The sequence below is a fragment of the Oncorhynchus kisutch genome, unplaced genomic scaffold (genome assembly GCF_002021735.2).
Source record: "Oncorhynchus kisutch isolate 150728-3 unplaced genomic scaffold, Okis_V2 scaffold2466, whole genome shotgun sequence".
Lineage (NCBI taxonomy): Eukaryota > Metazoa > Chordata > Actinopteri > Salmoniformes > Salmonidae > Oncorhynchus > Oncorhynchus kisutch.
The window spans coordinates 8,483-22,369 of NW_022264411.1; the positions used below are offsets into that span (position 1 = coordinate 8,483).

At 40.1% G+C, this 13,887-nt stretch overlaps 1 long non-coding RNA gene and 1 pseudogene across 1 annotated transcript; one reads left to right on the forward strand and one right to left on the reverse strand.

Annotated features, from left to right (window-relative positions):
* Positions 1-6,102: 6,102 nt before the first annotated feature.
* On the reverse strand, positions 6,103-11,623 carry LOC116370158 (zinc finger protein 883-like; annotated as a pseudogene).
* Positions 11,624-11,824: 201 nt separating this feature from the next.
* Positions 11,825-13,417, forward strand: LOC116370159 (uncharacterized). The gene is made up of 3 exons (XR_004208709.1): positions 11,825-11,863; positions 12,667-12,726; positions 12,891-13,417. It is a non-coding gene; the product is annotated as an uncharacterized LOC116370159 (long non-coding RNA).
* Positions 13,418-13,887: the final 470 nt, after the last annotated feature.

Consider the following 13,887-nt stretch of genomic DNA (forward strand, 5'->3'; position numbering starts at 1 on the left):
GTGTGGGAAGAGCTTCAGTCGATCAGGAGACCTGATTACACACCAACGCATACACACAGGAGAGAAGCCTTATAGCTGTGATCAGTGTGGGAAGAGCTTCAATCGATCAGGACCCCTGTCTATACACCAACGCATACACACAGGAGAGAAGCCTTATAGCTGTGATCAGTGTGGGAAGAGTTTTGTTCGAGATTCCAATCTGATTGCACACCAACGAGTACACACAGGAGAGAAGCCTCATAGCTGTGATCAGTGTGAGAAGAGCTTCAATCAATCATTAGAACTGACTAGACACCAACGCATACACACAGGAGAGAAACCTTATAGCTGTGAGCATTGTGGGAAGAGCTTCAATCAATCAGGAAACTTGACTAAACACCAATGCATACACACAGGGGGAAGAAGCCTTATAGCTGTGATCAGTGTGGGAAGAGTTTTGCTCTAGATTTCACCCTGACTACACACCAGCGAATACACACTGGAGAGAAACCTTATTCCTGTCTATGTGGAAAGAGCTTTGCTCATTCAGGGTCACTGAAAAAACACAATGCAGCACAAACATGTTTTCTTTTATCTCCCTCCTCTCGGGCACTGGTTCCAGATCCCTAAATAAAGTTTAAATAGAAAACATATTGTAAAGAGTTATTATCTCCCATTCTCTAAATCTGATTACCATGGTAACCTGTGTTCCTAATATGCAGCTCTGGATCCATATGTATCAAGCGTCTTGGAGTAGGAGTGGTGTGTATGGTGGGTGTTCAGAGCTGTATGTTATTTCATTAACTCCTGTTAGCCATTAAATAATGTAGGATAATGCTTCAACCATGGTAGGTGTATATTCATGTGTGGGGGAAATGTTGTCTGAAGACAGAGTCTTGAATAGTACATCTTCCTCATACAATCATTGGTTCCTGTAGGTAGAGATATGAGGGGAGAAGGTCATGACCCCCTCAGACCTTTTGGCAGAAGGCCCAGTATATGTTCTGTAAGTTAAGATAGGAGACGGTTTCCAGTCGCATGCAGGAACCAAACGTAATGATGAATAATGTAAATCATGCAAATATAACTTGTCTGTGTTACCAGTATATAAGAGAACTAACGGGACTGCCCCGAAAGAGCTCCAGATCGATGTGTACTCTGGTGCTTTAAGTTTGTTGGAACCTCTCCAGCTGGCTGATAATAAATATTTATTTATTTAAGTTTCACTGAGTCCAAGTTAGTAATTTTCAGAACACATGTCTTCAATACAAAATACATTAAATCTATTGTCTTATGTGAAGGAGATGTCGCACTGCATGAGGCAAATGGTGGTCCACACAGAAACTGACTACCTTTTTTTAAGGTATCTGTGACCAACAGATCTGTATTCCCAGTCCTGTGAAATCTATAGATTAGGGCCTAATTCATTAATTTAAATTGACTGATTTCTTTATATGAACTTTAACTCAGTGAAATCGTACAAATTGTTGCATGTTGCGTTAATATTTTTGTTGAGTGCAATAACAATTGAAGAAACTAATGGAAGATATCATTTTCTTCTGCCTCCCAGGTTGCAGATCCAATGGCTTCCACTAGATGTCACTAGATGTCACAGTTTTTATACACGGCTTTAGGCTTGTTGTTTTTTTAAATGAAGAAGTATTTGTAGTCTTTCCAAGGTGAGCGCCAATGCAAATATGATCTCTTCAAACATCAGAAAATTTATTTAAAAACTGCATTGTCAGCAGAAGAGCCTTCTTCGTTCTTTTACTTTCCTATTGGACATGGTAATCTCAGTCTGAATATTATCGTTTTTTTTTTTAGATTAGACATTCTGAGGATTAATAAAAAACATTTTTGACTTATTTGGATGAACTTTGCTGGTAACCTTTGGAATCCTTTGTATGGATGTTGAAGGAGTGGATTATTGAATTCAATGGAGCCAACTAAAACAGCGTTTCTAGGATATAAAGAAGGACTTTATCGAACAAAACGACCATTCATTGTGTAGCTGGGACCCTTGGGATTTCAAACAGAGGATCTTCAAATGTACGTGATTCATTTTATCTTTATTTGTTATTTTGTGATGCCTGTGATGGTTTGGGAATATGGAAAACATGCTAATGTGAGGCGCTGTCCTCAGACAATCGAATACTATGCAGTTCGATTACCAAGATTCTAAGCTTTTGAACCATGTAAGACACTTGTATTTTCATGAATTTTAATATTACGATTTTATATTTTGAATTTGGCGCTCTGCAATTTCACCGGATGTCGTCGAATTTGATCCCGCTAGCGGGATCCGTGTGCTAGGAGGTTTTAAACAAGAGAAATGTAATGAGGTGCCTAAAATCCTGACCTCGGTGCCAGAGTATGCACGTTCGTGCTGAGTACCTTGGGACTACTTTGTACATGACACAAGTAATTTTTCCAACAATTGTTTACAGACAGATTATTTACTTATAACTTACTGTATCACAATTCCAGTGGTTCAGAAGTTTACATACACTAAGTTGACTGTGCCTTTAAACAGCTTGGAAAATTCCATAAAATTATGTCATGGCTTTAGAAGGTTCTGATAGGCTAATTGACATCATTTGAGTCAATTGAAGGTGTACCTGTGGACCAAGGCCTACCATCGTTCCAGTCAAGTATAAACACCATGGGACCACGCAGCCGTCATACCGCTCAGGAAGGAGACGCGTTATGTCTCCTAGAGATGAATGTTCTTTGGTGCGAAAAGTGCAAATCAATCCCAGAACAACAGCAAAGGACCTTGTGAAGATGCTGGAGGAAACAGGTCCAAAAGTATCTATATCCACGTAAAACGAGTCCTATATCGACATAACCTGAAAGGCCACTCAGCAAGGAAGAAGTCACTGCTCCAAAACCACCATAAAAAAACAGACTACGGTTCAAAACTGCACATGGGAACAAATATCGTACTTTTTGGAGATATATCCTCTGGTCTGATGAAACAAAAATAGAACTGTTTGGCCATAATCACCATCGTTATGTTTGGAGGAAAAAGTGGGAGGCTTGCAAGCCGAAGAACACCATCCCAACCGTGAAGCACGGGGGTGGCAGCATCATGTTGTGGGGGTGCTTTGCTGCAGGAGGGACTGGTGCACTTCACAAAATGGATGGCATCTTGAGGAAAGAAAATGATGTGGATATATTGAAGCAACATCTCAGGACATCAGTTAGGAAGTTAAAGCTTTGTTTGCAAATGGGTGTTCTAAAATGACAATGACCCAAGCATACTTCCACACGGACCTCTGACAAGTCTCTATGGGTGTGCCAACAGGGTTCAATTCTCGGGCCGACTCTCTTTTCTGTATATATCAATGATGTTGCTCTTGCTGCTGGTGATTCTCTGATCCACCTCTACACAGACGACACCATTCTGTATACTTCTGGCCCCTCATTGGGGGTGTTAACTAACCTCCAGACGAGCTCAATGCCATATACAGCTCTCCTTCCGTGGCCTCCAACTGCTCTTAAACGCAAGTAAAACTAAATGCATGCTATTCAATCGATCACTGCCCGCACCTGCTCGCCCGTCAGCATCACTACTCTGGACGGCTCTGACTTAGAATACATGGACAACCACAAATGCCTGGGTGTCTGGTTAGACTAAACTCTCCTTCCAGACTCACATTAAGCATCTCCAATCCAACATTAAATCTAGAATCGGCTTCCTATATCGCAACAAAGCATCCTTTGCATCCTTTGCCAAACATACCCTCGTAAAACTGACCATCCTACTGATCCTCGACTTCGGTGATGTCATCTATAAAATTGCCTCCAACACTCTACTCAACAAACTGGATGCAGTCTATCACAGTGCCATCCGTTTTGTCACCAAAGCCCCATACACTACCCACCATTGCGACCTGTATGCTCTCGTTGGCTGGCCCTCGCTTCATACTCGTCGCCAAACCCACTGGCTACAGGTTATCTACAAGTCTCTGCTAGGTAAAGCCCCGCCTTATCTCAGCTCACTGGTCACCATAGCAGCATCCACTCGTAGCACGCGCTCCTGCAGGTATATCTCACTGGTCACCCCCAAAGCCAATTCCTCCTTTGGTCGTCTTTCCTTCCAGTTCTCTGCTGCCCATGACTGGAACAAATTGCAAAAATCTCTGAAGCTGGAGACTCACATCTCCCTCACTAGCTTAAGCACCAGCTATCAGAGCAGCTTACAGATCACTGCACCTGTACAGAGCCCATCTGTAAACAGCCCATCTACCTACCTCATCCCCATACGGGTATTTATTTATTTATTTTGCTCCTTTGCACCCCCAGTATCTCTTCCTGCACATTCATGTCTGCCGATCTACCATTCCAGTGTTTAATTGCTATATTGTAATTACTTTGCCACCATGGCCTATTTATTTCCTTAACTTACCTCATTTGCACTCACTGTATATAGACGTTTTGTTTTCTTTTGGTCTACTGTATTATTGACTGTATGTTTTGTTTATTCCATGTGTAACTCTGTGTTGTTGTATGTGTCGAATTGCGCTTTATCTTGGCCTGATCGCAGTTGCAAATGAGAACTTGTTCTCAACTAGCCTACCTGGTTAAATAAAGGTGAAAAAAAATGTTGTGGCAAAATGGCTTAAGGACAACAAAGTCAAGGTATTAGAGTGGCCATCACAAACTCCTGACCTCAATCCTATCGAACATTTGTGGGCAGAACTGAAAAAGCGTGTGCGAGCAAGGAGACCTACAAACCTGACTCAGTTACACCAGGTCTGTCAGGAGGAATGGGCCAAAATTCACCCAACTTATTGTGGGAAGCTTGTGGAAGGCTACCCAAAAAGTTTGACCCAAATAAAAAAATGTAAAGGCAATGCTACCAAATACTAATTGAGTGTATGTAAACTTCTGACATACTGGGAATGTGATGAAAGAAAAGCTGAAATAAATAATTCTCTCTACTATTATTCTGACATTTCACATTCTTAAAATAAAGTGGTGATCCTAACTGACCTAAGACAGGGGATTTTTACTAGGATTAAATGTAATGAATTGTGAAAAACTGAGTTTAAATGTATTTGTCTAAGGTGTGTGTAAACTTCCAACTTCAACTGTAATCTTTATATGAAAACCACTCATTTAGAAGGTTAACATCACATGACATCTTTTCACAAATAGTTTCATGTTTAATCACATACGTTTCACAATATATATATATGTAAACCTGACAGCTGGGAAATGTACACATTAAGAGATATAGTTGTGTGTCAAACAACTTCGACAGGATTGTTCTTTAAATGTCCACGGACAATTCCCACATTCTCAAAAATAGAAATTGTTTAGTTCTCCCATTTTGGGGATTAGGAGTTTTGAACAAAGAGAAGCTCTTTGCTCTTGTAGACTCTCCCTCAATACTGCATGAGAGTTTCTACCAGGTATTTATGACAGTTGTAAAACCTGACGAGAGAGAGAGAGAGAGGAGGAGCAACAATCTACACCCAAAGGGCCACATCGTGACAGTGAGAGTCTCTACAGGAGAGAGGAGATCCTCATGGCCGTTTACAGCACAGGAGTATCTGTCTGTATCCTTACTGCTGACTGGGTCTAGGTAGTTATTTTGGTATTTGGGTTGGTGAGACGTTGTCAGAAGACAGGTGGTGCTACAGGTCAGTGTTCTCTTCTTTTCCTCTGTGGAGGAAGACACCTTCACCTGCAGCTCTGAATGATTCTAATGAATTATTAGAATTAGATATTATATATTACCTGTAGATATTCCCAGTAGATATTATATATTACCTGTAGATATTATATATTACCTATATATATTATATATTACCTGTAGATATTTTATATTACCTATATATATTATATATTACCTGTATATATTATATATTACCTGTAGATATTTTATATTACCTATATATATTATATATTACCTATATATATTATATATTACCTGTAGATATTTTATATTACCTATATATATTATATATTACCTGTATATATTATATATTACCTGTAGATATTATATATTACCTGTGACAGTAAATTGTTCCAGGGCACAGATACTCTGATGGGTGTAAGTCACGTTGAAAGAGTTCTGACCCAAAACACCTAAAACAGTAGGAGGCCCATTCATTTATTCAATTAGTTTCTTCTATAATTATTACACTGAAACAACAGAAACACAACATGCAACAATTTGTACGATTTGACTGAGTCACAGTTCATATAAAGAAATCAGTCAACTGTTCTAAATGAATGAGGCCCTAATCTATGGATTTCACATGACTGGGAATACAGATATGCATCTGTTGGTCATAGATCCCTTAAAAAAAGGTAGTCAGTATCAGTGCCAGTCAGTGACTCAGTATCAGTCAGTGCCTCATGCAGCGCGACACATCTCATACACATAATTTGTTTTTGTATTGAATACGTGTCATGGAAATTACCACCAGGGCCTCAAAGTAAAACTGAAATGAATCATTCTTTATTATCAGCAAGCTGGAGAGATTCCAACAAACTTAATGCACCATAGTACACGTCGGTCAGGAGCTCTTTCGGGGCAGTCCCGTTAGTTCTTCTTATACACTGCTTACACAGACAAGTTATATTTGCATGATTTACATTATTCATCATTAACGTTTGGATCCTGCATGTGACTGGAACCGTCTCCGATCTTAACATATAGAACATATACTGGGCCTTCTGCCAAAAGGTCTGAGGGGGTCATGACCTTCTCCCCCTCATATCTCTACCCATCACCTACAGGAACCAATGTTTGTATGAGACATGATGTACAATTCAAGGCTCTCTCTTCAGACAACATTTCCATCACACATGAATATGCACATACCATTTTTGAAACATTATTCTACATTATTTAATGGATAGTAGGAGTTAATGAAATAGATACAGCTCTGAACACCCCACCACACACACACCACTCCTACTTCAAGACGCTTGATACAGATTGATCCAGAGCTGCATATCATGCTACACAGGTTACCATGGTAATCAGACTTAGTAAACTGTTAGAGAAGGGGAGATGGATGACTCTTCACAAGATGTTGTCTGTTGAAACTGTATTTAGGGATCTGGAACCGGTGCCAGAGAGGAAGGAGATGAAAGAAAACATGTTTGTGCTTTCTGGTGTTTTATCAGTGACCCTGAATGAGCAAACCACTTTCCACAAAGACAGGAGTAAGATTTCTCTCCAGTGTGTATTCGCTGGTGTCTAGTCAGCTCTACTGATTGAATGAAGCTCTTCCCACACTGATCACAGCTATAAGGCTTCTCTCCTGTGTGTATGCGTTGGTGTATAGTCAGGTGTCCTGACTGATTGAAGCTCTTCCCACACCGATCACAGCTATATGGCTTCTCTCCTGTGTGTAGGCGTTGGTGTGTAGTCAGGTCTCCGGATTGATTGAAGCTCTTCCCACACTGATCACAGCTATATGGCTTCTCTCCTGTGTGTATGCGTTTGTGTGTAGTCAGTGATCCTGAATGATTGAAGCTCTTCCCACACCGATCACAGCTATAAGGCTTCTCTCCTGTGTGTATGCGTTGGTGTTCAGTCAGGGATCCTGAATGATTGAAGCTTTTCCACACTGATCACAGCTATAAGGCTTCTCTCCTGTGTGTATGCGTTGGTGTATAATCAGGGATCCTGAATGATTGAAGCTCTTCCCACACTGGTCACAGCTGTAAGGCTTCTCTCCTGTGTGTATGCGTTGGTGTGTCGTCAGGGTGGAATCTCGAGCAAAGCTCTTCCCACACTGATCACAGCTATAAGGCTTATCTCCTCTGTGTGTTCGCTGGTGTGTAGTCAGAGTGAAATCTCGAGCAAAGCTCTTCCCACACTGATCACAGCTATAAGGCTTCTCTCCTGTGTGTATGCGTTGGTGTAAAGTCAGGTGTCCTGACTGATTGAATCTCTTCCCACACTGATCACAGCTGTAAGGCTTCTCTCCTGTGTGTAGGCGTTTGTGTGTAGTCAGGTCTCCTGATCGAATGAAGCTCTTCCCACACTGATCACAGCTATAAGGCTTCTCTCCTGTGTGTATGCGTTGGTGTGTAGTCAGTTGTCCTGAATTATTGAAGCTCTTCCCACACTGATCACAGCGATAAGGCTTCTCTCCTGTGTGTATGCGTTGGTGTCTAGTCAGGTCTCCTGATCGACTGAAGCTCTTCCCACACCGATCACAGCTATAAGGCTTCTCTCCTGTGTGTATGCGTTGGTGTATAGTCAGGTGTCCTGATTTATTAAAGCTCTTCCCACACTGATCACAGCTATAAGGTTTCTCTCTTGAGTATACGTGTTTGTGTGTTGTCTGTGCTCCTGATTGATTGAGGTATTTCCCACAATCAAAGCAGGGGTACGGTATCTCCCCTGTATGAATTTTCTGATGAGAATTTAAGGTTTTAGAATCAGCTAAACTCTTCCCACACTGAGAGCAGTGGTACAGTTTCTCACCGTTGTGAATCCGCTCATGAATGATCAATTCCTTCTGTTTAGCAAAACTCTTCCCACAGTCAAAGCAGCAGTGGTGAGGTTTCTTCCCTAAAAGTCTTTGCTGGTATTTCTTGAGGTGTTCTGATCTGGAGAGACTCTGCTCTTTCTTGTCAGCATCATGATGTTGTCGAGGCTCCCCAGATGATAAGCCCCTCCCACTGAGAGAGCAACGATGAGGGATGTCTCCTGTGAAACAAAGACATTTAATCATTAAGTTCTGCAAATATGGGTCCATAAACAGATCGGTATTTCCATTAAATGAATGCCTTTTGCGTCCTTCTGATATTTTTCCAGTAATAATTGTGCACCAATATTCCATTTTAAATCTCTGTTATATTAAATAAAGTGTCATTTAATACAGAACACATGGATGGAGTATTTGATTAATTGGATTTTTTTATATGAGTAAAGACTTGCTAAAGTGACACAATTCAGCATTTTGACAGGTCCCTCCATCAAAACTTCTAGTAAGATTTTAACCCACCTAATACAATAATTACTCGTAGGTTTACCATCATTGAGTACGGTTACAAGCACAGAATAATATGACTATTGTGAATAATCAATTAGTATAGGAGTTTGATTTAAACATTGAAAAGCTTGGAAAGAAGAACAATTTCCCTACTAAACCTGTTTACATGGACACATCTGAAATCAGGCTGCCTGACGGGACTTTGATAAATGCAAAAAATAGGCGATCAAAATAAACTTTCTACAACAGCGAACATGTTATTTTAAGCATATTTGATTGAGTTCAGATTAATAAAGCAGCATTCTTTCAGTTTTTCCTGAACTCACTGCACTCGGTCAAAAGAAGTTAGCTGGCGCTGCTTGTGTTAGCACATACACAGATTAAATACACCTCTATAACTCTGATTAAAGTGTTTACATGTCCTAATCATTCTAAAGAATTCTCAGAAAACCAGGTGTTTTTAAAGGCGTATGCTTACTTCAGTTATGACCTTACACCAATTAAGATCAGCAGAGTAAGATGTTTACATGACTAATGACATACTCATCCTACTGCCATAATCAGTTTAATAGGAAATGATTAGTGTGCATGTAAAGTCCTAGTTATTTGGTTACTTTGACAGTCATTTCTGAACATGATTTATTTCATGTGATTAGTAATTAATTTACGTCTGTCCCTCATTTTAAGGTCTACCCTGTTACATGAACTGAACTCTCTTTTTAATATGGTTAAACTATTCTTTAAATTTTTGGGGGGAGAATTATAGATTTTTATTTTTATTTTTTTGCATAAGAAACATTGAACATCTAATAGTCAAATCAGCGTAAAAGCAGGTGAGCTGGTTCTACTCTTTATCAATTTACTGCTGTTTTGTGGTGGAAAACTGAACAAGTCAACCCTTTTACCCAGACATGCTAGAAACGTTTTAACAATAACTTTATTGCTGAAGACTGCATTCAATTGCTACTCCCTGTTGCACAATACTATATCCATTCCTCATGTCACAAGCAGATTCATGGCCGATTTAAAGGCCTATTTTAGCCATGTAATCCAGCGGTTTTGTTATTTTCAGTCGTCCCCTGTTAAGTCAACCCGGTTACTTTATTTGGCACCTACTATAGTATTTATTTCTATGTAACCTCTTGAGATGAGAAACTTGTTTTGTATTTAGTTGAGCACTTGCTCTTTATGACAGAATGTTAAAATGTGAAATCAAACGTTTTTTTGTGTTTTTTTTTACCAAGTTACACTTCTTAAAATCGACCAGATATTTGTATCAATATATGCTTAAATCAATTATTTGTTACAGAAGCAGACTGTAGTCTCATCCACACACCATGGTTCTTACGTAATGAAATCACATCTCCATGTTCCTCTTCTCCTGTCTCAGTTCCACTCTGCCCCGGTGTTTTCCTGCAGTCGACCAGACCCAGCAGTAAAGTACAGGGAGACATTAGACCTGGGGACTCCAGGGGGGTGAAGTGGGGCGGGCAAGCTTTGTCCTGTTGGCCACAATAAGTATCCTATATTGATTAACATTAAACCAAATATTTTATTAATTTATTCCAAACCTCTGATTTGGGTGCATCCCTAGGATATCTCCTTTTTCCTCAAATGCTGAATCGTTCACTACTTCCCACTAATCGAAGAGCATTGACTGGTGGAGGATTGGGCTAGTTTCCACCATATATCTCATACCAGTCATTTCCTTTCAAACAGCGATGAAGAGGTGAAGCGAGAGGGATAACTGGGCCCAAAATCTGTCTTCTGTTTTATTTGATCGAATATAAAATTCGTAACAATTAGGTTGTTAAGAGTGTATTGATAAAAATAGGACACTTTATATGGTAGTAGTGACTTGTCGTCACTAGTTACCGCAAACAAAGCCATAAACCACGCCCATTTCTACCATTGTCCTTATTAACATGTGATTTTAACCCTAACCTTAACAACACTTCTAGCGTTATGCCTAATCCTACATAAATGTAAACGCTAAATAGAAGTTAGACTCTGTGGCAACACGCATGTCTGCCCTCTCGTTGGCTATAATGGTCCCACCTGATCTGGCCTTTTTCCGATTTCCTTCCATTTTTAAAAGACATTTCTTTTCTTTGTTTGAGCGGCCACTTGAGTATCTGGTCAAATAATGGACAATGTGTTCGAAATCAGTGAAGGAATGTGAACACTTTGGGAGGAAGGAGAGATAATTAGGTCAGTCACAGATTCCTAAACATGATATAGTAGTAGTAGTAGGCTACTTTGTTGAAGAAGAAAAAAATCCCAACAAGTTTTTCCGTCATGTTTTTTGTCCAGCCGTTTAAACCCAACACATGAATGTGGAGGATCCAAGATGATGAAAACTAGGCCTAGACATTTTGTACAACACAGCAGGCATATAGACTTACCCGATCCATTGTGGAAGCTATTGTTTATTTGTATGACATGACATGTTGTAGGGTACAGTACAGTTGAACTACTTTGTTGTAGTGTTCAGATAATGACTAGGGAGTTGCTGAGAAAAAAATCGATTCTCAAGGCTGCGAATGATGCGCCCCTAGACCAGAGCAATCAAACATCTATTTAAATATCAAAACGTAAATAAGTTAGAACAAATAAACGTCTCATGTAGCCTAATATTACTTCAGAAAGTTCCTGGATAAAATTTGACGTGATCTATAAAAGTGAAGAAAACGTTCAACACCCCCTTTCCCTAAGAATCCTGTTGTCTGATATCGTCTACTTTTACCTGACAGCCACTTGTAACACATGCGCAAAGAGGGAGGATCTCAACAGGCTTCTCTCTCGCGAGGGAGTGTCTGGTTCTCGAACAACATTGTCCTTGTCCGCCAATTAGGTCATATTACTGGGAATCTATTACACGGAGAGGAATTATGGAAAGATACAACTTTGAGGTAATTGTTCAAATATAAGTATGAATAATTAAAATGTTCTTATACTAAGCAAACCAGGCGGCACAATTTTCTTGTTTTTTCAAATGTACGGATAGCCGGATAGTCAGACAGCATTTACAAACAAATAATTTCTGTTTATTGAGTCTGCCAGAGCAGAGTTAGTAGGGATGACCAGGGATGTTCTCTTGATAAGTGTGCGCATTGAACCATTTTCGGTCCTGCTAAGAATTCAAAATGTAATTAGGACTTTTGGCTTTAGGGAAAATTACATTATTTTCTTGTGGGATGTAGTGAAGTGAAAGTTGTCAAATATATACATAGTAAAGTAAAGTACAGATACACCCAAAAACTACTAAAGTAGTACTTTAAAGTATTTGTACTTAAGTACTTTACACCCCTGCGTAAGTCTTTCTTCTAAACTACAGTCAAATATACTGTATTTATAACTAACTCCCTTCTGTCTATGTATATAACTTGTATACAATAAATAAACAATAAAGATCCAATTTCAAAATAACAAACAAAGCTATATTGTAGCTATAAAGCAAACGTTCGCTAGCTAATGACAAGCTCATCTCTGCTGCCTGAATGCTTTCACGTTTCTCTCGTAGCTAGCACATGGACAAGCAGTAGCCTACTGCAGTAGTAAGACTACACAAATTATCAACATTTTATTTTTACTCTGCACAAATAGAGAACAGTCAGCCCTCGAATGTTAGCTAACGAACGGTCTGTGTGCAGACTACAGGTTTAACTAACGTTAGTTGATTGTAACATTGACACTGTGTGTGTGCTGACTACAGGTTTGGACGTCACTCTACAGATGAACCCTCTATCCTGACACCTCTGGAGCAGTGCTGCAGGTATAACATGGTACATGATTAAAAATTAAGACATAAGTTGTGTTATCATGAATATATATACTCACCTAGAGGAGAGAACATGATAAATGAAATATAATTTATTCCTCTTCTTTCTCAACTTTCACTTCATTTCTCTCTCTCTCGGTCTCTTTCTCCTTCTCTAGGATCCGTCACTCTACCCTCCTGTGTCTGTCTGCGTCTCCTCTCCCTGCCCCAGTACAGTCTGATGTCATGAGGGACTTTTTCATGATCCTCTATTCCCGTGGCCCCTCTCCACCCTGGACCATCGCCTAGCAACCGTGCTCAGAACCTTTGAGCCGTTGCCAGGATCAACAGTGTAGCCTCCATGGACGAGGCGAGGATTATGTCACTCATTATAAGACCTTGGTTACACCTGTGACACATGCAGGGTAGTCTCTTAGAAAACAGGATTCCAAATGGGTTCTTCAGCTGTCCCCATAGGAGAACTCTTTTGGGTTCCAGTTGTGTTAAGGTAGGGATGGTATACAGAACATAGCTCTATTTGCAAGTCCATATTATGGCAAGAACAGCTCAAATAAGCAAAGAGAAATGACAGTCCATCATTACTTTAAGACATGAAGGTCAGTCAAAATGTCAAGAACTATTAAAGTTTCTGCAGGTGCAGTCGCAAAAACTATCAAGCACTATGATGAAACTGGCTCACATCAGGACCCCCCACAGGAAAGGAAGACCCAGAGTTACCTTTGCTGCAGAGGATAAGTTTCATTAGAGTTAACTGCACCTCAGATTGCCGCCCAAATACATGCTTTGGAGAGTTCAATTTACAGACAAATCTTAACGTAAACAGTTCAGAGGAGACTGCGTGAATCAGGCCTTCATGGTCGAATTGCTACAAAGAAACCACTACCAAAGGACACCAATAAGAAGAGGAGACTTGCTTGGGCCAAGAAACACGAGCAATGGACATTAGACCGTTGGAAATTTGTCCTTTGGTCTGAGGAGTCCACATTGAGATGTTTGGTTCCAACCGCCGTGTCTTTGTGAGACACAGTTGGTGAACAGATGATCTCCACATATGTGCTTCCCAACATGAAGCATGGAGGAGGAGGAGGTGGTGTGGGGGTGCTTTCCAGGCGATACTATCGGTAATTATTTAGAATTCAAGATACACTTAACCAG